General features: G+C 35.5%; 1 protein-coding gene and 1 long non-coding RNA gene across 12 annotated transcripts in view; one reads left to right on the forward strand and one right to left on the reverse strand.

Moving 5' to 3' along the window:
- LOC102125250 (uncharacterized) overlaps positions 1 to 6,178 on the reverse strand; it is a 43,093-nt gene extending 36,915 nt beyond the window's left edge. For all 9 annotated transcript variants that reach the window (XR_012422461.1, XR_012422462.1, XR_012422458.1 and 6 more), the window contains exons 1-2: positions 6,010 to 6,178; positions 4,301 to 4,361 (exon numbers count right to left, since the gene is read on the reverse strand). This is a non-coding gene — a long non-coding RNA (uncharacterized lncRNA). The remainder of the gene's footprint in view (positions 1 to 4,300; positions 4,362 to 6,009) is intronic.
- The window catches only part of SLC8A1 (solute carrier family 8 member A1), a 395,108-nt gene continuing 377,821 nt past the window's right edge, over positions 5,654 to 22,940 (forward strand). For all 3 annotated transcript variants that reach the window (XM_065527144.1, XM_015433734.3, XM_015433735.3), the window contains exon 1: positions 5,654 to 5,740. The gene's annotated coding sequence lies outside the window, so the exon portion shown is untranslated. The remainder of the gene's footprint in view (positions 5,741 to 22,940) is intronic.

A 22,940-nucleotide genomic window follows, 5' to 3' on the forward strand; every position in this document is an offset into this window, starting at 1 on the left:
AAGAAATCCACCTAAAACTATTAGTACTAGTAAATGAATTTATTAAAGTTGCAGAATACAAGATCAATACACAAAAATCAGTTTTTACTTCTTTACACTTGCAGCAAATGATCTAAATTATGAAATTAAGAAAATTCCATTCATAACGACATCAAAAAGAATAAAATACCAGGGAATAAATTTAATAAAAGAAGTGCAAAACCTATATTCTGAAAAATACAATGTATTAAGAAATTAAAGAAGATCTAAATAATGGGAAAAGACCTCATATTCATAGATCAAAAGAGTTAACATTGTTAAGATTATTCCCTAAAATCATCTACAGATTCAACATAGATACTATTTAGAAGTTGACAACCTGGTTCTAAAACTCATATTAAATTTCAAATAACCCCAAATAGCCAACAAATATTGAAACCGAACCAAGTTGAAGGACTCATAGTTCCTGGTTTCAAAATTTACTACAAAGCCACGGTAATCAAAACAATATGCTACTGGCATAAGGGTAGACCCGCAGATCAAAGGAATAGACGTCTATTCAGAATTCCATTCCAGAAATAAACATCCAGAAATAAATTCAGCATCAAGAAATAAACCCCTGCATCTGTGTTCTATTGATTTTCAACAAGGGTAGCAAGTTTATTAAATGGAGAAATGAATAGTCTTCAACTAATGGCATTGGGACAGCTAGTTATTCATGTGCAGAATGAAGTTGGATTCCTATCTCATATCATACACAAAAACTAACCCCAAATGGATTAGAGACCTAAATATAAGTGCTAAAATCATAAAACTCTTAGAAGAAAACATAGGAGTAAATATTCATGACCTTCCTTAGCTTTGGCAACAGATTTTTGGATATGATACCAAAAGCATGAGCAAAAGAAATAATAGATTAAACTGAACTTCACCAAAATTGCAATGGCTACAAGAAAAAATAAAAATAAAAATAAAAACTTTTGTTCTGCAAAGGCCAGCATGAAGAAAGTGAAAAACTAATCCACAGAGTGGAAAAAAGTATTTGTAAATCACATATCTGATAAGGGTGTTCTATCAAGACTATACAAAAAACACTTAGGACTCAATCATAAAAAGACAAATAACCTGATTAAAAATCGGCTAAGGATCTTAATAGACATTTCACTAAGAAAAACGTACACATGACTAATGAGCCATTAAAAAAACTACTCAACATTATTAGTCACAAAAGAAATGCAAATCAAAAGCACAATCAGATGCCACTTCAAAGGCACTAGGATAGCAAGTATCAAAAAGTCAGATAACAAAAGTGTTGGTGAGTATGTGGAGAAATTGAACCTCCTACACTGCTAATGTGAGTATAAAATGGTGCAGCTCCTTTGGAAAATAATCTGACAGTTTCTCAAATGATTTAAACACAGAGATTCCATATAACCCAACATTTCCACTCCTAGGTATATACCCAAAGAAATAAAAATATATGTCCACACAAAAACTTGTACATGGATGTTTTTAGCACCACTATTCATAGCAGTTAACAGGCAGAAGCTACTCAGATATTCATGAACAGATGAATGGACAAATAATACAAGGTACATCTATACAATGAGATTGTATTCAGCCACAAAGAGGAATGAAGTACTGATGCATGATACAAATGAATGAACTTTGAAAACACTATGCTAAGTGAAAGAATCCAGAGATTAAGTAGAAGCCTTGTTTAATTTCATTTTTTTTTCATTTCTAGTCTTTATATGTTCTCTTTCTGCCCTGAAAGAGAGCCCTGATGATAGGTTACCTTTATCCTGGATATCCTCTAAGTCATAATATTAGTAGAAATTAAATTCAAAAAGAAAAATATGCATGGGAATTTTTTAGCTGAATTTTTTTCCTTGTTGGTTAAATATAATTGCTTTTAATCTTAAAAGAGGGAATAAATATTTCTTTATTTATTCACCTTCAAATTCTTTCAAAACTTGCTGTATGTTTTAACAAGTCTTTCATCAAAGAGTCCCCCATATTCTTAGACAAAGGAATAAAAACATTGTATTACCAAGGATTGAATATTTGTAATCTTTTAAAAGATTACAATCCTTGCCCTTCTCTTTCATACTAAAAATCTGAGTCAGATATCCACTCTAAATGATCTGTCCTAATATAATGGTCTTCTACCTTGGATAACTGGAAACCTTAGATAATCTGCTCAGTTAAATTAGAATGATACAAATATTTTGTCACACTCTGTTTTCTGTCTCCTTTTAGTTGACAGTCTTTACCCACAGGGAAGTGGGGTGCTTGAGATTCTTGAGCCTTATACAACAGGAAAAACTGCCAGGCTAATGGTCACTAGTTGAGAGATACAACCATTTACCCATTTTTCAATCCCATTTTTCGTTCACTTAGCAATGAATTTAGTTCTTCAACAATCTTAAGGTTTGTTTTCTATAGGACAGATACTATAATGGATACCGATGATACAAAAGCAAATAATACAGAGCCCCTGTCCTTTGGTGCTCACCGTCTAATGCCCAAATGCAAAGAGGAGACAGGGGCGAATGTACAACAATATGCTATATATACTTCAGAATACATAATGGTGAAGTCAGTAAAGATTTCAGAAAGGAAGAGACACTTAGCTGAATCTTAAAAAACTGAGGATATGTTCTTCCAGCAGACAAAGGTGGGGTACATGTACAGTGGCATACATACTTTTAGGAGGAGGTGGAGACTATTTCATTGAAAGAATCATCCTGTAACCCACAGCAAAATAGCGTGCCCAGATGACTATATCCTTCCCCACAGAGTTAAGCAAATCAATGTCAATACATTAAATCCTGACTTCCACATTTACCAAGCTCACAAATCATTTAACCTCTTTCTTTGGAGATATGATAGGCCTTTAACCTCTTTATCAGGAGATCTTCTCCCGCACATGAACCCCACAGCATCCTCCAGATTTGGGAATGAATCTCCTGAGCCTTCTTGGTGGTGATGGTGGTATAGTGGTGAGCATGGCTGCTTTCCTGAGCCTCTCATTTTTCTAGGAAAAAGGAAAGCCTAGCCTAGGTGAAGCAGGAAACTGGCCCCCTTCCACTGTATACCTCACCAAGAACATGCCAACTCAATCTGGCCAACCCAACATGGGCAAATACATTTTGGAATACACAAACACAAACGTCCCCTATCTTGGAAGTTCCTAACTTCAGAACAGAATTACCAAGAAGTTTGAAATTAAGCCAGTCAAAGAAAGTGTCTGCAAATTCTTCTTTGAACAGAAAGCAGACTCCTGAGCACTGCTATATTTAACTGTGGAGTCACTGTGTGTCCTATGTATCAATCACCTGGCATATTAAATAAGCAACATCTTCCATTGATGTACCCTCTTACCACGTATGAAGATATATTACATGCATTATTTCATAGGATAACTCTTGGCTAAAGAAGTCAACTGTTCTCTTGAGTAACAAGGAGGGAATAGAACTCTATGTCATGATCAATGTCACTCAGGTAGTAAGTAACAGAGTCAGATCCAGAGCAGAGCTTTTTGGTTCCTGAGTTCATAATGTAGAATCTACTTTTTGTATTAATTATCGTTTTATTTTTCTCACATGACAAAAAGTTTAGAGGGGCAATTTAGTGTCGCTGTAGTGACTCAATAATACTGGCAAGAACTGCAGTTCTTTCCATCTGCTCCATTTACCTTACTTTGTAGGCCTTTGTCCTTGTGTTTGCCCACTCCTGGTCACCAAATGAGCAAATGAGTGCTGCAATTTCAGGCTTCAAGTTTACTCTCTGGGAAAGAAAGAGGTGGAAGGGGTGCAGGAACAGGAGGGGCAAAAGCTGAGCCTGTCTTTTTTTTTTTTTTTTTTAAACAAATATGAGCTTTCCTGAAGTCCCTCTCAGGGAACTCCTGTTGATATCTGTTTGGACAATATTCTGCTACCTGGTCATCTCTAGGTGCGAGGGACAATAGGAAAAGGGGTTTTGCTTTTGAACTTCTAAAGTAGAAAAAGTAAGGGAAGAGAGGGTATTGAATGACTCCTGGGTAAGAACCCATCTACCATGTCTAGAACTGAGCTGTATTAGGTTGGCTTTTTAAATATCATATCTTAATTTTCACTAGATAGAAATTATTATTACATAGAATAATCGAAGGTAGCAAGGAGGTTGGAATGTCAGAATATTTTGAATTAAAAAAACACAATCTCATCCCTTCTTGTTCTGACCCAAATGCTTTGGCAGGGAAATTACTCAAATCTAGGAATCCTCACATTTGCCATTAATACATCCGTTTTGTACTTTGTGTCTTTTTTTCACATACCTGTTTGTTGTTCTCTTTTCTCTCTTTTCCTTCAATTTTTAATACAAATTTAAGCATATACCTATAAATAGAGAGGATAATATAATGAACCCCTATGTACCTATCAACCACCTGCAACAATGATCATTTTGCCAGCCTGGCTTTGACTATTCCCTCCTTTTATCCCCCCTGAATATTTTAAGAAAACTCATTTCATTTCTGCCACACCAAAATGAGTTATGTCTGTATGTATGCCTCTGATTTATTTTTGCTTCTTCAAACAGAAGAACTTACAAGGGTTTTAACATGGTTTCGGAAAAAAAAAAATCAATGGAAAATTATTATTTTGAAATTCTCTCTCTTCTCTTTCTCTCTATATTTTGACCTCTTGTTCCACAAGATTAACAAGTTGGAAAAAATTAGAGAAATAAATGTTAAAAATGAGAAGCTAAATTTCTAAAGAACTGGGGTGTTAAGCAGAGCTTCAGCAATCCCCTAAGGGAGTACCTCTCCACTATGCAGAGCAGTATTTATCCTCCACCTAACATTTAAGTCACAGATATCTGTCATTTAAACTATCCTTGACAATTAACAAATGTAACAATTAGAATTCTATTCATATTTACATTCTTTAACTTTTAAAAAATATTATAAATCTTAAACCATGTTCTAGAAAGTAGCTTAATGGGAACTGCCACAATACCCTACATGAGAAGCTGTTTAAAATAACGGCTTCTTCTCTCTTAGAGATATTGATAACTTTTACCCTCTGCTATCTTTTCCTTGAAGACAAATAATCCAAAATGTTAATCACTATTCCCAATTAAATAAATATGTAAAGTATGTATTTATTCATTCACATACAGTGCTATTCATCTGTTCAGTCATTCGTTTATAAATTCATTCATTAAACATTTCACAGGTTCCATATGCATGCTATCACTAGAATCTTTAAGGATGAAGACTCTAGTAAGGAACCATAATTGTCTCTCAGTTTTCATAAAGCTAGGTGAACCCATACCCTAAAAGCTTTATGTGAGAATCAGGTAAAAATTGGTTATGATCTAAATATTTGGAGAGTAGAAATGCCAATCTCAAAAGTGTTTTGGAAAAAAAAAAAAAAAAAAAAGCATAGTGGCAGGATCATGGGGTGGGAAATGGGCCTAGCTGGAAGAATCGCTATATGTGTATTTTTATCATCCATGTGTTGGATGAAGCGGAGAGCTGCCAGATAGCTTCTTTTCGACAGCTTGGAGTTACTGTTGGGAACAGATCCATGTATGGAAGCGAAAGCCGAAAGGCACAGATAAGCTGAGATCCAGCTATGCAAACCATGTTTAGAGACACTTAAAGGACAAGCATCCCAGGTCCTTTCTTTCTGGTAAATTTAGAGAAGCCATCATACCGGGATCTTTTTTCACATCCAGCCCGTGCGGACTGAGCAGCCAAGGCTTGACAGAGGTAGGTGCCGGGCTTTTGTGATGGAACTTATATAAAGGATCATTTGAAAATATTTCCTCCAGAGCCCTTGATGTCCTTTAAGGGAAGGTGCCAGATAATATTTTGAAAAGAAAAACAAACAAACAACAACAAAAAAAAAAAGGTTGGGGCTAGTGACTAAGAGATATTTAACAGCTCTGCCTCCACAAGACAAGGAAGCTTTGCTACGGAAGGAAAGTGACAGCACAGATTTGCTGCCAAATAAAATCCCTCTGCCCTGGGTCACTTACCATTTGGAATTTTGTGGATACAAGTCTTCCTCGATATTGCCAGCACCTTTAGAAATGAGCCACAGCTTCCGCGGGGTTCTGAGACTCACTGTGTATTTTAGGCTAGGGTAGGTGGGATTTGTCTTTTTCCTTGCTTGTTCTCCTCAAGCCAGCAAAAACTCGCATGTGTGACTAGTTCTTCCTTAGACATAGGAAGAGCTGCTTGTAAACCACATTATTATTTTTGGCAGCTGAAGTCATTTTTGCAGTTATTTCTCAGCAGATCGGAGGTTGATTACATCCTGTTCAAAGATTCTTGGGTTGTTTTCACAAACATGGGGTCTTACGCAAGTCGAAGTTGCTGAAACCAGCTGTGAGCCCTGGGTTTTTCTCAGCACCTTTAAAATTTCGTCTTCTTTCTTTTTTTTCTACTGACTGAAAACTTTGGAACTCGAGAGGAAATGTTTCCAAAGATTATTATCGTTTCATCATCAGTGATGTTTTGGGAATAGATTGTGGCAGTATATCAAAAATTCTGTGTCTCAGGAATGCAAGGTAAAAGTGTGAATATGAACAGAGTAACAACACCAGTATCTATATGACTGTCCCATATTTTCTAGAATACAGATTAATCCAGCCAAATCATATCAATGGCACTTTGAAATGCAACTCCAGCTAATTACCAAATTGTAGTTATTAAATTAAAGCATATCTGTTAAAATTGTTAGCAAAGTCTGTGAACTCCTGGCAAACACAAAAGTCAAGAGAAAACATTATAGGTCTTATCTATAAGATATGCATGTTTTGCCAAGATTAAATTAAAGAAAATTTACACAGGATAATGGAATTTAAACTCAAGATTTATTTTGATGAGAATAATGTGTCCATAATTCAAATAAGATTTGAACCAATTCTTTTTGCTTAACTAAGTTTTCAATGCAGAGTATGAGTAGGAAAAAAGAAAAGAGACAAATGGAGAAATATTGAATGTGACTTTCCTTCTCTGATGACAGATGTGACATGGAAAATTATTAATAAGCAAGTGAAAGAAAATAAAAATAATTTGTAATACTGATCAAAGAGATGTTCTCTGGATAACTTAGATGTCTGGGAATGCAATTCATTTAACAGATACAGATGAAATGACTAGTTATGTGGTGGTTTCTTTCAAGCTGTGAATGTCCCATTACACCAAAAAGTGGCAGAGGAAGAGGAAATGTGTTTTTTATTTCAATAATGCACTATAATTATTAAAATAATTACAATACTAAAAGATTATTTTCATCAAATTATTCTTTTATATATCTATTGACATTGAGAGCACATTAAAATAACACATTTCTATATTTCTAAAATAGGCTATTTTACTTTACTTAAAAATACTAGTAGTCTATTTGTGAGAGAGTTAGAAAGAGAGAGAGAATAAACGATGCCTTCTTTTTTTAAACTAACAGAGACAAGCTGTCATAACTTTTGCTAAAGTGGAACAGGCCTACGAAAAGATGGCTTTAAAATACTTAATTAAACACCACATACCAGCCGGCTTCTCAAAAGAAACAGCACAGCAGGAGTCTTTGCAATTTTCAAAATGTAAAAGGTTCACATAAATGATGCCGCTAGTATTTATGAACAGATGCAATGCGTATATATCAGCTACTATGTTCTCGTTTGCCTACTGCCAAGTACATTTCAAGTGTGCACTCCTCATGAGAAATGTCTGCTCCTGTTTTTTCTTTTGAAAACTAATTCAAGAAGCATAATATAAGTAATAGAGAATGACTTACTGCTAATTTTGTATATACTATGTCAACATTTATGGAAGAAAATTCATGACAGTCAAGTTGCTTGCCCTTGTAACTCATGACTTCTTAAGCATTTAGTGATGACTATACATGTAGAAAATCTTAAAGAAATAATATTTTGAGAGGAAAATTGAAGGTGTTGGTAGTCTTATGTAAAAAAAATAAATAAATATAAAAAAAGATGGCTGGGCATGGTGGCTCATGCTTGTAATCCCAGCACTTTAGGAGGCTGAGGAGGGAAGATCATGAGGTCAAGAGATTGAGACCATCCTGGCCAACATAGTGCAACCCCATTTCTACTAAAAATACAAAAGTTAGCCAGGTGTGGTGGTGCATGCCTGTAATCCCAGCCACTCAGGAAGCTGAGACAGGAGAATTGCTTGAACCTGGGAGGTGGAGGTTGCAGTGAGCCGAGATCATGCCACTGCACTCCAGCCTGGGCGACAGAGCGAGACTCTGCCAAAAAAAAAAAAAAAAAAAAAAAAGGCTGTTAATGATCTGTGTTATAGTTAGCTGAGGTATGAAGCAAATTCATGGTGGCTAAGTATGATGAAAAAATTTGAAATAATTCAGAATAGTATAGAGCACAGGTTGGAGGCTTCTGTCTACATGATGAGACCTGTCTGGATACCTGTGGGCCTGGTCTATGGTGCAACAATGACAGGAGGAGCAACTACTTTTTAGAGGATTTGACGCGGAAGAGTATGTCTGAATGTTGGGAGAGAGTTTGTATGAAAGTAAGAGTAGAAATGTACTCCTCCAGAAGCCTGGAAAATTTTGGCCCACAGAAAAGGTCATTATGTTTCAAGGGAAAAGATATTATTGGCAATTCTGAAAAAAAAAAAATTCCAAATCCCCTTGATCAGGTCATTAAAAACTGTGATACACTGAGTGGTCCCTGAGAGAATAGTAATGATTTTAAGAACGTTAAAAATGACACAAAAGGCCAGAGGCTAGCCAAAGGTGCTGGTAAGGAATCTGAAGGCCAGAGAGGCTATAGGATTTCTCCAAGTTCAATCATTGGAAGGTGAAGGTTTCCTGGGATCCAGTTCACTTGGTATTCTGATCAGACGTGATCTGCCCATGAAGATCCTTTTTCAATTTTTTATCTTAAAGTTATGTGACATTTTCAAGTCTCATGGCAAGGTATTGGAAGAAAATTGTATGCCACAGAATTTTTGATAGTGGTTTTAAGGTTTGTGAAGTAATACAAGGGAAACAAATTCAAGAGGCACTTGGTACTGTTGAGGAGAAAACGGCCTCTCTTATCCCATTGATTTCTTTCCCTGATATGAGCCATGGTTATCAACTCTGACTGCACATGAAAATCACTTAGGGTAGGTGATGCCCATATTTCACCCCTGAGGAATTAAATATGTTAGTGGGGTCCAGACAAGGGTAATTTAAGTCCATTCCATGAAATTCTAATGTGCAACTAAGATTAAAAATCATTCCCTTTGTGCAATTAAAGAAAAGTTGTTGCCAGTCTAATTTATTTGAAAAGAGGAGTTAACAAAACCACAGCTGAAGATTAGGAAAAAAAATGTACTTTCTCCCAGAAGGATAATTTCCTTGGATGTTTTATTGATATAATCTTTGCTAATAGAGAATCCTTATTTTAAAAGTTTCAGCATGTTTAAAAGGAAGTGTCCTCTACAATAAAGGATTGATATATATCTATTTGACATCTGTCATACTCCTTAGCCTGAATCCTATGTGAATGCTACCCACGATTATTGAAAGCTACAAAATATATATATATGTGACATTATGGTTCTTAACAACAGATACTAAATGAAATTTTCTATTGTTTTAGAAAATCATCAAACAGGCCGGGCGCGGTGGCTCAAGCCTGTAATCCCAGCACTTTGGGAGGCCGAGACGGGCGGATCACGAGGTCAGGAGATCAAGACCATCCTGGCTAACACGGTGAAACCCCGTCTCTACTAAAAAATACAAAAAACTAGCCGGGCGTGGTGGCGGGCGCCTGTAGTCCCAGCTACTCGGGAGGCTAAGGCCGGAGAATGGCGTGAACCCGGGAGGCGGAGCTTGCAGTGAGCTGAGATCCGGCCACTGCACTCCAGCCTGGGTGACAGAACGAGACTCCGTCTCAAAAAAACAAAACAAAACAAAACAAAACAACAACAACAAATCATCAAACAGACATCTTGAAAGGGAGTGTTAATTTTGGATAGCAACAATTTTCTAAAAAAAAATTGGCACATTCATTCTGAAAAAGGAAAATCATACTTTTTTTGACTTTTACCTTTCTAGGAAGTGCCACGAACTTCCTAAATTTTAAAAATGAAATCATACCTTAACAGAAGTGATGAGGACCAGGAAATGTCTTGAATCATTTTCTGAACCAGGTGTGTTTTAGGTAAATGAGAAAGAAGACTCCAGTGAATATTTATTCTGAGCAATGTGTTAGATTCCGATTAATAATAATATACAATAATCATTATAACTCTAGTTCCTTAATCTGCCCAGCAGCTTGCCTTCTGAGAGACAAAGTGCAGTTATATATGAAATTATTCTAAGAACCATTACCAATTGCAAGCTATTGTTGAATTTAATGCAAAGAAACACAAGCTATTGTTGAATTTAATGCAAAGAAACACAAAAATAGCAAACTATTTTTAAATCTTTACTACTTTTATTGCTTCACTTATATAGATAAAATACATTCTATGAAATAAAAAGTCTTTTTGTTGTTGCAGTTAAAATCCTAAGTTCTAGATTCAGACAAATCTATGTTCAAATCCCAACTTTCTGCCATGCTGGGCATGTCACCTAAAAACTATCTTGATATGTATGGAGCTTTTACTATTTTCCAAGCACACTTCTAAGCAAGTTACAGGCATTAATTTATTAATTCTGACAATTAACCCTATGAGATAGTCACCCATTTTACAGATGGAAACACTGACACACGGAAAAGTTAAATAATATGTCCAAGATCACACAACTAGTAAAAAGAGGAAGTAGGATTTGAAGCTTGCGTTTAACCTCTGTGCTACACTGCTCCACAGTCATTTCCTTGCCTTTTAAAAATGAAAAACAAATAATAAAATTAATTTGTGAAAGATATTCAGTAGTGTTATGGCAAGGTGTAAGAGCAAAATAATATTATTATTATTCTCAGATTACTGTCCACTTAGTTTAATAAATAATCATTTGAGAAAGTTTTTGTGAATACCAACTCTGTAAAAATTAACATTAAACACTCTTTATAAACTAACATTTCCAAAGTGTTAAGTAGACATTTTTTGAAAATCAAAGTTAAATTATTATTTTGTGGCCATATTTCATCCTTGTAGTCTCCCTGCCCATCATATTAATCATGTTTCAATCAATGTATGTTGAAATGTTTAACACCCTTCCCTTCGCTCTTCAACATTCTGTAAGCAAAGATGATTGGAAAATGAGATAAGAATCATTTAAATGAAAGTTAGTATTATATTGAGGGACCTATCACCCATACATGATAAATTTCATTTAATTTTCAGGTCATTAATCTAAAATAAACAATAGGAAATCCACTCGACAATTCACTTACAGTTGCTTATAAGCATACGACTTTTGGAAATTCAACATACAATTTTTACCAATTTTTTGAGTTGTGCATTTAGTTTTGTAAGAGTTACGAAGAAAAATTTTACATATAAGGTGTAGGGAAATTGGTCAGTCGTTGTACTTTTGTAAAAGGGAATGAAATGAAAGCTTACCTCTTCTTTCCTCACTTTCTATCAGACATGTGTGGAGGAATAGAGGTCACATCCACCTTCTAACACTATTTTCACTCTACCACACATTTAAGAACAGTTACTATATCATTTTCCCAGAGATGATTTTGCTATCATTAATATTTAAATATTTTTTTGCTTAAAAAGACAAATATCTACTATGCTACTACAGGCAGGGGAAAGGAAAAACAACTAATGAGATTAGAGATTTAAACACAAAATTGAATTCCTTCAGGTCCCATAAATCATGAACCCTGATATATTACATTTTTTAAAATTATCAACAACCATGTCAACAATAAACTATGGTAATTTATAAAGTTATACCTTCTTGAGGAATGTGAAGAATTAGAAGACAAAATAAGAACACAATATGCTAAAAACCAAATCCCAGAGTTTTGTTATAAAGAAACTAAATTTACATAACATTTATGAATTTAGGTTACGTTCAATACATGTGTCCCTGAGCCAAGGTAAAGGCCCATGCTCTTTTGGGGAACACAGACTAAATACATAACCATTATAAAGAGTATATGTCCCCAAAACTTGTTTTTTTCTTCTCAATAATCCATTTGGGTTACCATGTCCAAGTTATTGGATAATTGTATCTACTTTTCGAGGAAAGACACAGTAAATATTCATTAAATAGGTTGAGGAACAGACCTCCAAAAAGTTCACCAAGATGTAACCTTCCAAATCACAGTTTTCAAAATCTGGTTGAAAAAGAACTGTCTTTTCGCATGTTTGGTGAAGTAAAGCTTCCATGGTAGGAAAAAAAAAAAAAAAATGGATCTATGAAATATTGCATAAAATTTATCCCCATCTCAGGTGTCAGAGGGCACACTAACACATGACTAGCTCTGAGAAATTCTACAGAAGGTAATCTGAGCACAAGCTTGTTATGTTCAATGATGGTTTAGAATCCAGACAAAGAGTAGCTGATTTGGTGTGCTCCTTAACCTCTCAGTACTGAAATTAGGCTAACTCAAGATTAGTCATTCCTCTAAAGGAATTAATTTGACATGGACCTATGGTTTTAACATCTGGGAAATGATTTAATGGGTCTACATGTGAAAAGAGTGTGATGCCTAACTTACAGAATGCCTATTTAAGCTCCATTGACATCTTCAACACCAGCACTCCAAACATGTACGTATAGTGATTCTAAAAGTACAGAAAAGTCTTTTGAATATTGTTATTGTTGTTGTTGTTGGGGAGTGACAATTGCACAACTGCTCTCCTTTGACTGAGATTCAGCCTACTATAGAAGACGTTTGAGTATTTGTAGGTGTGTATGCATGCACACATTTATTGTGTTTCCAGAGCACCTAGAATTGAGCTCTATGAGCATTTTACACAAATGTGATTTTTTTTTACTTTTTTCTATTTTTGTAATTTTTAAAAATGTTTTGTGGGTACATAGTATATATATATATATTTATGGGGTACATGAGATGTTTTGATACAGGCATGCAATGTGAAATAAGCACATCAGGGGGAATGGGATATCCATCCCCTCAAGCATTTACCCTTTGAGTTATAAACAGTCACATTAGACTCTTTACATTACTTTAAAATGTACAATTAAGTTGTTATTGACAACAGTCACCCTGTTGTGATAGCAAATAGTAATATCTTATACCCATCAAATATTTTTGTACCCATTAGCCTCCCCCTTTTCCCCCAACTACTCTTCCCAGCCTCTGGTAACCATCCTTCTATTCTCTATGTCCATGAGTTCAATTATTTTGATGTTTAGAAACATCAAAACTGAATAGTACACCATTGTGTGTATGTACCACATTTTCTTTATCCATTCATCTGTTGATGGACTCTTAGGGTGCTTCCAAATCTTAGATATTATAAGCAGTGCTGCCACAAACATAGGAGTACAGATATCACTTCCATATATTGATTTCCTTTTTTGCAGGGTATATACCTAGCAGTGGAATTGCTGGATCATATGTAGCTCAATTCTTAGTTTTTTGGGGAGCCTCCAAACTGTTCTCCATAGTGGTTGTACTAATTTACATTCCCACCAAGAGTGTACAAAGGGTTCCTTTTCACCACATCCTCACCAGCATTTGTTATTGCCTGTCTGTTGTGTATAAACCATTTTACCTGGGGTGAGATATCTCATTGTAGTTTTGATTTGCATTTCTCTGATGATCAGTGGTGTTGAGCACCTTTTCATATGCCTGTTTACCATTTGTATGTCTTCTTTTGAGAAATGTCTATTCAAATCTGCTGCCATTTTAAAAAATCTGATTATTAGAATTTATCTCGTAGAGTTGTTTGAGCTCCTTATATATTCTGGTTATTAATCCTTTGTCAGATGAGTAATTTGCAAATATTTTTCTCCCATTCTGTGGGTTGCCTCTTCACTTTGTTGATTGTATTATTTGCTGTACAGAAGCTTTTTAAATTGATGTGATCTCATTTACCCATTTTTGCTTTGGTTGCCTGTGCTTGTGGGGTATTGCTCAAGAAATCTTTGCCCAAACCAATGTACTGGAGATTTTCTTCAAGGTTTTCTTGTAGTAATTTCATGGTTTGAGGTATTAGATTTAAGTCTCTAATCAATTTGTATTTGGTTTTTGTATTCAGCGAGAGACAGAGGTCCAGTTTCATTCTTCTGCCTATGGATATTCAGTTTTCCTAGGGCTATTTACTGAAGAGACTTTTTCCCAGTGTATGTTCTTGGCAACTTTGTGAAAAATGAGTTCACTATAGGTGTGTGGATTTGTTTCTGGGTTCTTTATTCTGTTCCATTGGTCTATGTGTCTGTTTTTATGCCAGTAACCTGCTGTTTTATTTACTCTAGCTCTGCAGTATAATTTCAAGTCAGGTAATGTGATTCCTCCAGTTTTGTTCTTTTGCTTAGGATAGCTTCAGCTATTCTGAGTCTTGTGTAGTCTCACATAAATTTTAGGACTTTTTTTTTCTATTTCTGTGAAGAATGTCATCGGTATTTTGATAGGAATTGCATGGATTCTATAGATTGCTTTGGGTAATACAGATATTTTAACAATATTGGTTCTTCTAATCCATGATTATGGACTATTTTTCCATTTTTTGTTGTCCTCTTCAATTTCTTTCACCATATTTTATCGTTTTCATTATAGTAATCTTTCACTTCTTTGGTTAAGTTAATTCCTAGGTATTTAATTTTATGTGTGGCTAATGTAAATGGGATTACTTTTTATTTCTTTTTTATATTGTTCACTGTTGGCATATGGAAATACTGCTGAATTTTGTGTGTTGATTTTGTATCTTGCAACTTTACTGAATTTGTTTATCAGTTTAATAGCTTTCATGTGGAGTCTTTTGGTTTTTCCAAATATCAGATTGTATCATCTGCGAACAAGGACAGTTTGACTTCTTCCTGTCAGATATGGATGCCCTTTGTATCTTTCTCTTGTCTGATTGCTCTAGATAGGACTTCTAGCACTATGTTGAATAAAAAGTACACTAGTGTAATCATGTGGCTATCTCACTATACCAAGTTCATTTAGTAGCTGGAGATATGGTTCTGAAGAACTTAGAGTACACAAAAATGGACCATTGCAAAGCAGTTTGGTGAGAACTATGAGATAGAGTTAATGGCACAGACCAGTAGAGATGTGGGTTGAGGGAGCAGCATATGCAAAGTCTACAGAAAAGGGAAATTAAGACAAATTATGGATGGGAAAAAAGAAATAGTTCATTATTACAAAAGGCACTTTGTTGTTTTCTTTTGTTTACTCTTTATTGAGGTATATTACACCAACAGAAACATGTGATTATGCAGCTCAAGGAATTTTTATAAATGGAATTGACCCATATACCCATCAAATAGATCAAGAAACAGAGTTATCCTCAGCACTTCAGAGGAAGCACCCTTATGCCACCTTCCAGACCATTTTCCTCTCAAGAATAACCACTAGCCTGATCTTTATTAGAGTTTTGCTATTGCTCAAGCTTTTAGGTATGAGATAGTCAGGAATAAGATTGAAGAGGCGATGATGAGAATCCTGTATATTGCTAATAAGTTAGAACTTTGTTCTGAAATCAGTGGCTTGAGAGTAGGAGGTAAAGGGTCTAACCAGGAATGTGATCAGATCTGTGACATCTTTCTTATACTGCATATGGACTGCTATTTCCTGACCCAAAGTAGATAATTATTGTTTGATGAATAATCAAGTGAATAAATGAGTATTCTTTACTTAATCTAAGTAATGTGTTTATTATTCAAAATCACATGAAAGTATTTGAATGCTCTAATAAATCTTCACAACTGTGCTAAAGGAATAAAGATATTTTTAAAATGCAATTATATTCTTATTGTAAGAACCAATGAGATAAAGTATACGTTTAGTTTTTGTCACCTAGTAATTACCCAATAAATATTAGTTATTGTTAGTCACTCAACAAGCATTTATTGCACATCTGCTATCTTTCAAACCCTATATTTTGGTGTATAAAATGATGACTAAGACACAAATAATTTGTTAATGAAATTTGAGAATCTAAAGAAAAGAAAATTGCAGAGGTTGAAAACTAGACAATAGTCCATAAACCTGGGAACGAAGATGGAAGTCTGGCTAAATGGTTGTGCCTTCTTCAGTGGGTTAGATGAATGACATGATGAAAGGAAAGCTTAATTGAGAAAATAAACCATGTAGCAATGAGTAGAAATTTTTCTAAAGAATGTTTTATAATGACTATAAGTTCAATATTATTAGATCCATTTCTAGGATTATATTCACTTTGTTTACTTTTCTGTCTATATTCATTGGCCTAGAAAGGACTAAATGGAACATATCAGAATACTATTGGAGGATTGCTATGGATGCTGGGCAAGGGGAGATTTAAATTCTTCTGAGAATGATATTAAGATATCTAGAGGTGATGACAACAGTCTTTGATGCTTCATGATAAGATCTTGATTGAGGGTGAAGAGTACAGCAGAGTGGAAAGAAAGAAGGAAAAGTTCCTTTGATACTTTGATTCCCTGGTTATAAGATAATCTGAGACCTGGGACACCCTTTGCATCCACAGGGGAATGATATATTCTTGTTGTAAAACTTTTATCAGGTCCCACATGAGTGGTAAATGAGATGAAGCCTTGGATTGAGATACCTACTACGTGGGCAAGGGGCAACTCCCAAAAGGACATGATGAAGCACAAACCAAAATAGATGTCCATCCACACATTGAAGTACATGAAAGAAACATTTATCTTCCTTAGTATATTTCCCCTATCTGACCAGGAGGATGTACTGGGTGATTTCTAGAAAGCTCTCTTCCTCTAAGTTACTGATTTAGTTACAGATACATTTCCCAAAGTGAAGGTAGATTGCATCCATATTCATCAAAAGAAGCATACAAGTCAAAAGAGAGTGCTTGTGAATCAAAATATCTAGAAATAAGGGAGATAAATGAAACTTGACAACATTATTTAAATGTCAGTCTTCTAAAATGAGCAAATATATCCAATTATTTCCTAACTATTGCTAATTTACTTGAAGAATTGAAAATACAAAGAGTACACAAATACATCTTAATGAAGGTTCCAGAGTGTTAATGTCACTGGGGTGTTAGATATATAACTCAAACAATACAGAAAGCAAATACAAAGTAAAGAAGCATAAGGAGATAGAGAAGGATAGAGTAGATAGAGAAGATAGAGAAGGATAGAGAGATAGAGAAAGTATGTTTAGATAAGGTGATCACAGGAAATAAAATTTGAGCAGAAAACTCAATGAAGTAAGGAAACAAGTCATGTGAATAACTGGGGAGATTTCCAGACAGAGAAAATGCAGCGAAGGAAAGGCCTTGAAGTAGAAACAATTTGATGTGTTCTAGGGACAGTAAGCAGCCCCATGAGAACAGGTAGGAGAGTTTCTCAAACATTACATCAGAGATATAGCCAGCAGCTAAATCATTAGGTCTTTGAGAGCTATAGATTTGGCTGAGGGTCCTAGAAGCTACTGCAGGATTATGAGCTGAGAAATAAATGATCTAGTTTACCTTCGTAAAAGTTCTTCCTGGCTGCAGTAGGCAGGAAAGACACTAGAGAGGCAAAAGCAAAAAAGCAAAACAAAAGTCAGATGATAATACCTTACCTTATAGGTTCAGTGTCTACGTAATGGATTATCAGAACAATTATATATTTAAGAGTGAAAGAGGGAGCTATTAATAATGACACTGGATCAACATCAGTGAACTGGGAATGTCCCAAGAAAATGGAGACATATGTTTTCCCTAATTAAAAGGAAAAGATTCTGGAAAAGATTCCAGAATAAATGAATACTTAGTTCAAATAAAGGCTGCTAAAATTAATAGTTCAATTTTTTTCACCAAATATTAGATTTATAAGATACTGATGGACCACAGGCTAAAAATAACTTTATAAATGAATAAACTAGCAACTACTGGGTTAAATTCAGATAAATTTATCCTGGAGGACTGTCTTGGGAATATTGAAGCCACTGGTTATAGTAATGCAGTGTTTCTCAAGGTCATTTGTTCATGGATTTCATTGTTTTAAGAAACAATGAAACTCAATATGAGTGGAACTCAATATGATAGATGTATGGTCCATAGACAGAGTGGAAGGGATGAGGAACATGATTCAATGATCTGACCTAGAAATTGTAATTAGATTGCTGGGAAGAAACTCAGAAGTATGAGGTACTCCAAATCCCGGTTTTTTGTTTTGTTTTATTTTTTGTTTGTTTGTTTTTTAAAAAGCTGACCAATAAAGATGGTATATATTTAATGTGTGCAACATGATTTGTTACATGTGTACACAAACCACCATCTAGAAATAACAACACACTAATGTAGCTGCTAGAAAATCCCAAGGTTGTTCTAATCATGAGATAGAAAGAAGCCTTTTTCCACTTTTTATAAAACATCAAATATTTGCTTTGTGCTTGTGGCTCCATGGACTTCAGTTTATGTCTGGGAATATTTTAAATAAAGGCTTCTTGTTGCACTGCCCTTATCCTCCAGCAAGGACTTGGGATCAGAGTCAAAGACTGTGGTCCAGAAAAACAGATTCTGGCTCGGCTATTGACACAGAAGCCAGAAACATGTATGGAAAATAAAAGTATGAAGACTGGAAGATGAGTTTGGCAATGACAGGAGTGCCTGAGCTGGTCCGATAACCAACCAGAAGATTGTCCTAGGTCCTGGGATGAACGCTGTTGCCTGCACCTGGCTCCCCCATAAACTCTGATGGGGAAGAGTGTGTGGGCAGACAGCCTCTAGGACATTTGGGAACTGTCACCAACTCACAGACCCTGGCTTACAAATGAACAATACATTTTTAAAAGCTGCTTGAAGAATATCTCTCTTAATTCTCTTGTTCTACCTAGTATTTCCTTGGGGAACAACTCACCTTTTGCTCCTGGTAACAATGGGAGCTAGCACAAAAGCAATTCCTAGGTACCAGACACTTTTCTCAGTGCTTTTACATATATTAACTCACTAAATCCTAACAATAACCTTACGAGCTGGATCCTATTATCATCCCCATTTTTAGATGAGGAAAATGAGACAGAAAAACGCTAAAGAAATCTGTCCAAGGTTACACAGCTAATTACAGTAGAGCTGGAAAAGTCTGACTCCAAAGTCAGTGTTATCCTCCACTCCACTGTAAGCAAATGCAGGGCAGAGATGAACTGAGAAAGGTATCCTCCTTTTGTCCAATACCACTAGTTCCAGTCCTTACGATTATATATAACATGATTCTTCTTCCACGTGACACTCTCTGACATCTCTGTAGATCAACAATTATTTATGTTTCTCTCAAATTTTCTCTGTGGCTCCAGTTTCTTTAGTCTATCCTCTTATCATGTAAGTGGATTCTGGCTTATATTAGTGCCTGAAGATTTTTCTTTGAATGTGTTCTTATTTCTATTTTATTATTAATTTAATTTGTATGTTGAGCGAGCTGACAGCCACAACTCAGCCAAGAAATAGTTTTTCGGTAATTTTGAGAGCTCAGGTGCAGGATCTTCAGATCTACCCCTATTAAATTTCTTCTATTAATATTTTTATGGATTCCAAATGTCATCCAGCCTGCTTTCAATCTTCGACTTTGATATCCATTGCAAACATAGTAAAAATGGCTTTTTTTGGCCGGGCGCGGTGGCTCACGCCTGTAATCCCTGCACTTTGGGAGGCCAAGGCGGGCGGATCACGAGGTCAGGAGATCGAGACCATCCTGGCTAACACGGTGAAACCCAGTCTCTACTAAAATACAAAAAATTAGCCGGGCACGGTGGCGGGCACCTGTAGTCCCAGCTACTCGGGAGGCTGAGGCAGGAGAATGGCGCGAACCCGGGCGGCGGAGCTTGCAGTGAGCCGAGATGGTGCCACTGCACTCCAGCCTGGGCGACAGAGTGAAGACTCCGCCTCAAAAAAAAAAAAAAAAAAAAAAATGGCTTTTTTATCTTCATCCAATAGTTTGACAAAGTATTTGGAGAAAACCAAGGACAGAGTCTTGCAGTATATCACCCACTCACTACTATTCAGCTAGAGTCAGCAGTCTTTGAGCACAGTTGTTAGTGAGGATTACACTAAATTGTATTGTTCAGTCCACATTTCTCCATTTGACCTTAAGTAATTTTATGTAGTTATGTTAAAAATCCCAGTGAAGGTCAGAAACCAACAGTATTTATCTGTCTGACAGGTTTTAGATCCCTAAAGCTCATGAAGTTAGAATGACTTTAATTTGAACATTGAAATTATACTTGCAATCTTGTGGCTCCTATTCCAACCTCTAGAGTCCCTTAAAGACTACTGTTTGGTTTAACGTTCTCTTGTAAAAAGGTTTCATACATTGGCATGTAATTTACTTTTGCAAAATGTCTGAATAAATTTAGAGCAGCCAGGTACTGTTTTACCATCATTTTTATCTTTGACTTTAGTTTCACTTTATTAATGTTTATTGTTCACCCTCCAACCAATATATGCAACTGTCTATTCAGCCCATTTCCACAGAGCCTAGATTCAAATTTAACATGTTGTGATTTAAACTGATCATCTTTACTATACATCTGACTGATCTTTCTGATTTATCTCTTTGGTTAACTGTAAACTAAAAATCAGCTTAGATCCCCTTTTTTACTTAAGTGTCCAGAGTACATCAAATCAGTCCCAAAATTTGATAATTCATACCTCCTGAATGTCTCCCATATCCATTACCATCTGCCTCTTATATTACATAAGTTATTGCAATAGCATAGTAAGAAATGTTCTGCCTCCACCCTGGCTGCTCCCTACTATTCTCCACATTGTTGCCAAAGTGATTTGCTAAAACAATGTTTATCAAGTACATCCACATGTAAAAATCTTTCAATAAATCCCTATAACTCTCAGGATACAATTCAAATTCGTTAACTTAATACCAAAGACCCTTGAAATTGTAGTTCTGCCAGTTATTATCAATTGCTAGTAACCCTAAGTTTGTCTCTCACTGTCTCCCCATAAGCACCCTTTGTCCCAATTATACCAAACTACTTATGATTCACTGAACTAGTCAGAGTGGCTCAGATCTCCATTTCCTGACATGTTTAATACCTTCTTTCTTGAGTGCTTTTTCCCCTCCTTTTTCTCTTGATGAACTCTCAATAGAGTTTTAAAGAACCATTCTTTCTGTGAGGCTCCACTCCCCATTACCCAATACTGATTTATATTCTCCCTTTCTGCTCCCTCTGCCCCCTGTGGATATCTCTGTAATAGTACTTAACATTGTCAACATGCATTTTTCTATCTCTTCATTAGACTCTAAGTGCCTTGAGGGTGTATATCAATCTTACTCATCTTGATATACTCAGGACTTGACATACAGTGGGTATGCTTGACAAATCTTTATTGAACAACATAGCTAATAAGTCAAAGTAATTCTCATTGGATGAGAAACTACAAGAAAATGGATGCTTAGAAGTTAATTTTTTCTTTTGTATTTCACATGCCCCAAGCAGGAGGTCTTTCCCTTCTTTATTTAACTCCATACTGTTAAACTAATTTTAATAATCCCATTTTTTTCTTTACATTCTAAAATCCACCTGACTAAATTCTAAACAGATTTTTTAACATTACTCATGCACATTTTGAAGGATATGTAGGCTGTGGCTGACTAACTGCAAAATATGCATTCTATTTATTGTAAGACTATCTGAACTCATCAATCTCAAAAACTGTCAATTTTACCAGTGAGGGGGCATTTCAAAGTGAGGGGGCATTCACAGAAGATAAAGTAATTGGAATCTTTCTCTTTTAATCGAATACCCTACTTGTAATGATTTCATCTTCTAATATGCACAAATATCCCTAGAATAACTTTTTAAAAGTCAAGCTCTCATTTATCTGGTTATCAAGGGCAAAATCCACACATGGTGCCACCGAGAAGCTTCCATTAGCATTTTTAGCAATATTATTCAGATCTTGATCCAACTGTTTGAAATACTTGCCATACAGCAGTGTTGTCTTTTCAGGTAGTTCTGAAATCTTTTTGAATAATACTTTTCCAAATGAATTTTAATCAGATAAAATCAGGCACTGCTTGATTCCTCCACCCATTTGGATCTGGAAACTTGTCCCATTTTTCCAGTTCACACGAGCAGACATGCCAAGTAAATCTAACCAAGTAATCTGTTTATTTAGAGCCAGAGTCATATGCTCAGATGGCATCTAAAGTTTGATTTGGGCTTTGTATTCTTGCATTTATTAGAGTCAAAGTGTTTCCTGACAGTGAGCAGGCAATGATAATGAGTGGGCACCTCATAACTGCTGAAAGAGTTTTCCTAAGAACACTTCCAATGGAGCCCCTGGGTCTGTTTTATTTATCTAAATAGATTAGACAGATAGATCGATGATAGATAGAAAGATAACTTTTTGTCACCTGAGAATCACTTAATTTCTGGATCTACCAACTGAATAATTGGCAGTTCTTTATGAGAAAGTCTAATCTTACCAATAAAGAAGGTAATTCTTTAAATGGGGATCAATTTCGTTGCCTGGAGACTATAAGGGGAACTACCATACTCAAAATCCTGAGTCCTGGCTACAAGTTCCAATCCTGTCACAAGACATGTAAATTCAGTCATTGATCTCCTCCATACCTCTGTTTTTCCTGTGGAATGAGGAGATTGGGCTTTATAACCACTGGAATGACTTCTTATTGTAAAGTTCACTATCAACGGTTGTGCAAGATAAAAGATTTGTAGATTTTGTAACGAAGTTCTCATTTTTCATGTTGATTTTTAACTCACCAACAGATACATCTGTGACTTGCTCCTACACATATTTTTCCCTGATATTTCTTATCAATTTTACTTAAATTGTCCTAGTCATTCTCATCTGATGAAAACATAAGGAGGCATAGTTGGAGAAGAAGAAAAAATCTCTC

The sequence above is a fragment of the Macaca fascicularis genome, chromosome 13 (genome assembly GCF_037993035.2).
Source record: "Macaca fascicularis isolate 582-1 chromosome 13, T2T-MFA8v1.1".
In the NCBI taxonomy this organism is placed as follows: Eukaryota; Metazoa; Chordata; class Mammalia; order Primates; family Cercopithecidae; genus Macaca; species Macaca fascicularis.